This window comes from Indicator indicator, chromosome 34 (genome assembly GCF_027791375.1).
Source record: "Indicator indicator isolate 239-I01 chromosome 34, UM_Iind_1.1, whole genome shotgun sequence".
Classification (NCBI taxonomy): domain Eukaryota; kingdom Metazoa; phylum Chordata; class Aves; order Piciformes; family Indicatoridae; genus Indicator; species Indicator indicator.
This window is the reverse complement of record NC_072043.1, coordinates 1801861-1806305: the sequence shown is the minus strand read 5'-3', so window position 1 is coordinate 1806305 and position 4445 is coordinate 1801861.

The following is a 4445-nucleotide window of genomic DNA, read 5'->3' as shown; positions in this document are numbered from 1 at the left end:
GAGGCTTGCTGGCCCCCTCCTCCTTCAGCAGCAAAAGGATTTCACAGACTTAGAAATGTGGTGGATGTGAGCTAACCTCGTGGGCACATCAGGTCTCTCTGAGAATCAGAGAATTGTCAGGGTTGGAAGGGACCTCAAGGATCATCCAGTTCCAACCCCCCTTCCAACCTCACACTACATCAGGTTGCTCAGAGCTCCGGCCAGCCCGGCCTTAAAAACTTCCAGGGATGGGGCTTCCACCAGGTACAGGTGAAGGTACGGGGAGGCTGTGTCTGCCTTTCTCTTTGGAGGACACAGACATATTTATTCTCACATAATGAGTAGTCTTCTGTTTGATTCTACTGGCAAAGCTCACCCCTTCTCCTTGGAAGAGCTGCCTCTGAAGCTGGCAACTGCAGCGCTGTGAGAAGACAGAGCTGCTCCAGGGCTGGTGAAAGCTAAAACCACAGCTCAGAGCTGCAGTGAGAAAGTTCCTGCTGTGGCAGAGGAGCAGCTGTGCTGCTCTGAAGATGGATTTGGGGACCTGGCATACAGGATTCAATACTGGGGTAAAGGAGACATTGCCACAGGATTTTATGTCAATGCCAAGAAAATTCTGCAGTGTGCAGAGGAACCTTTTGGCTGTGCTGTCCAGTAGACCTCATCAGGGCCAGGGTAACATTTGGAGGAGAAGGCCCTTTTCTTTATAAAGGATGCAGTATATTTTTTCTACCTGAAAGTGTGGGGGGGTTTTGCCTATACCACCCAGCTGACCTCAGTGGGATTATTGTAATGAGTGCAGCAGAAGGCCCTTCATTTCTAATGGGTACTGGATTCTGTTATTGGAAGGGTTGGTTCTTTTGAGTGCCAAGGATTCCTCTGTCTCCTCTGTCTGCTACTCCAGTTCCCTCCAATTCCCTTCTAGACTCCATGCCCAGAATGAAAACCTTTTTTTCAGACCAAGGAGGATTGAATGGGCACAGGATTTGATTACAATAACGTGCTGGGGAGTCAGGGGACACTCTAGAACTCAGCTGTCAGGTGGGATGCCAGATCTCATTCATCCTGGGCAGCACTTAGGAACCTCGTTCACTGACTCACTGGTACAGGAACTAGAGGGGGACTCTGGCTTCAGTTCTAGTCAAGCCCTCTGCATCCCAGGAAGAAATGGGATTTTTTTAAAGAAACATTAAATATGAACTCCAGTTCAGGAGATTTTTCTAGAGGGTGAATACTCCAATAAATGTAACCCAGCACATTACTGCAGGGCCATGCAGATGGTATTGAAGGTTTTCATCACCCAGCAGAAGATCTGGGTTGGGGGACAAGCAGCTCAGCAAGCACAGACACCAAGGTCAAGCTGCTGGGCTCAGGGTGGTGTCAATTTGTACATCCATCATGTTAAACCAGTTCTGCTGTTGACATGGGCAGGACTTGGGTTTGGCGGTGAGGAATTTGCTTTCACTTGGGTCACTGTTATCTATTGATCAGCTCTTTTGAGATTAGGGCAGAAACTATCTTTTAATGAGTGCCTCCAAGCCTGGAATGGGAATAATTTCTCTCTTATTCCCTGAAGAGCACCAGCCAGCATTTGGTGTTGTTTCTGCAAGAACAGTGGATTGAGATGAGCAAATGCTCTGCAGATTTGTGCAGATGAAACGTGAAAGCCACATGTGCTGCAATAAAGACTTTTTTAAACGACTTGGTGTTGCACTGAATGTGAATTAAAAGCTTCCAACAGCCTGGCTCCTGTGTTTCCTGAGGTGGTTATGTTTGGGTGTTAAAGTATCAAATGTTGCCTGAGCATTAAAGATGTAAATTTCAGTTTGAACTAATCAATTTGCACGTTTTGGGGAAGGCACTTTTTGGGGAGGCTGTTGCCTTCTTAGAGGCACAGAGGCAGTCCTGGGACACTCCTGGCTCTAGGAATGGTTCCTCCCATGGCTCACAGGGTGTTAGGGGTTGGAAGGGACCTTTGAAGATCATAATTCCAACCGCCCCTGCAGGAGCAGGACCATAGGATTCAGCACAGGTCGCACAGGAACACATCCAGATGGGGCTTGAAAGTCTCCAGAGAAGGAGACTCCACAACCTCTCTGGGCAGCCTGCTCCAGGGCTCTGTGACCCTCACAGTGAAGAAGTTCCTCCTCATGTTGAGGTGGAACCTGCTGTGCTGGAGTTTCTATCCATTGCCCCTTGTCCTATCACTGAGCAGAGCCTGTCTCCTCCCTCTTGACACTCAGCCCTCAGATATTGATAGAGATTGATCAGTTCCCCTCTCAGTCTTCTCTTCTCCAGACTAAACAGCCCCAGGGCTCTCAGCCTCTCCTCACAGGGCAGTGCTCCAGTCCCTTCAGCATCCTGGTAGCCCTCTGTTGGACTCTCTCCAGCAGATCCTTGTCCCTCTTGAGCTGGGGAGCCCAAAACTGGACACAATATTCCAGGTGAGGTCTCACTCAGGACAGAGTAGAAGGGGAGGAGAACCTCCCTCGATTTGCTGAACACACTTCTCCTAATGCCCCCCAGGATCCCAGTGTCCCTCTCGGCCACCAGGGCACACTGCTGTCCCATGGAGAACTTGAGGTAGAAGTCAGATTCTTCTCCACAGGGCTCCGTCTCTAAGTGCCACTGCTGCGGATGAATGCCTCCGCGCACAGCAGCCCCTGCGCGCTGCGCCCCCCGCGCCGGCTGCAGGAGGGCCCGGGCCGGCCAGGCGGGGCCAGTGCAGGGCCGTCCCGTCCCGTCCCGTCCCGCCCCCGTCCCCGTCCCCATGGAGAGCGGCGATGCGCCGCGGCCGGGCCCGGCCCGGGCCTGCACTCTCGCCGGCCGCAGGTAGGGCTGCAGGGCACCCCATGGGCTCCATGGTTACCCTGTGCCACCACCTGCCCGGGCTCTCCTTAGCCCCCTCAGGCTTCAAGGGGGAAGGAGCGCTGGTACAGTGCCCTTGGGACGGAGCGGAGCTGTGGCATCCGGCATGGGGACTGTGATGGACACGGTGCCTCCACACACATCACAACCTGCTGCGTCCTCCGTGAGTTTCCAGGAGTCCCTTTTGTGTCTGAACTCTCTTCTGGATGTTTGATGGGGAGCGTGGGAGGGTTGGGCATCCATGGGGACTGTGATGGACAAGGTGCCTCCACGCACATCACAACCTGCTGTGTCCTCCGTGAGTTTCCAGGAGTCCTTTTTGTGTCTGATCTCTGTTCTGGATGCTTGATGGGAGGGGACACTGAGGGACACAAAGGTATTAGCTACACTAAGCAGCACTTTTTGCTGTTGCTTCAGTCCTGGCCTCACAAACCTTTGTTTCTGAATCAGCTGAAACTGACCAGGAGAGGGCAATGCCACCAACCAAACTGGCATCCACCCTGCACGCTTGGAGTGAAGGTCACTCACACCAGGAACAGTTGATGTGGACATCCTTTTGAGATCGCTGGCTCATGCCCTTCAGTTTGCAGTCATCTTCAGGGAGAATTATGAAGCATTACTTTGAGTGAAAAGCTAGGGTTGTGGTTTGGGTTTTGGGTTTTGGGTTTTGGTTTGGTTTTTTTTTTTTTTTGTTTGTTTGTTTTTTTGCAAACGCTCAAAAGCTTTTATTGTTATAAAGCTGAAAGATATAGAATCATAAACTCATGGCAACATAGAATCACAGAGACATAAAATCATAGAAACATAGAATCACAGAAACACAGAATCATAGAATCACAGAATCATAGAGACATAGACTCATAGCATCATAGAATAGTTTGGGTTGAAAGGGACCCTTAAAGATCATCTCATCCAGCCCCTCTGCAGTGAGCAGGGATATCTTCAACTATGATATCAACTTCAAACCTCTTGTCCTATCATATTCCTTGTCAAAAGTCCCTCCCCAGCTTTCTTGTAGCCCCCTTCAGGTACTGGAAGGCTGTTCTGAGGTCTTCCCAGGCTGAACAACTCCAACTCCTCTTCCGGGCTGCAGAACGACTGCTGACAAAGTTCAAGCTGGCAGCTCTTAAGAGCCTTTCCTTTTGCTTTTCTAGCTGAGCAAGGCATCTGCTATTTGCTGCTCCTTGGCTGTCTCCCTGCCCCCACACTATACAGGGCTGGCTGTGTTTGGTGGGTTTGAAAATCTCTTTTCCACAGCAGGTTTTGTGTAAGTAGGGCTGCTGGAAATGGGTTTCAGATGTTTCGCTCCCTCCGTCCTGAGCCTGCATCTCGTAAGCCGACGCGTTTCTATAGGAACCCTGTGACATCCCTGGCTGCTCCCCCAGCAGCTTCCTCTCGAGCATGCCCAGTGCAAGCCTTGACTTGGGCTCAACTGTGTAGCAGTAACGGGCTGCACATATGGGACTATGAATGTGGTTCCCGATGAGCTCCAAGTCTTTGTCTTTGGGAGGAGGAGGAGGAGGAAGAGGTCGTGCCCAGAGCTGGAGGATTTGCCCTGTATCTTCTGAGACCCTCTCCCGTCAGTGGGCTTGTGGAGA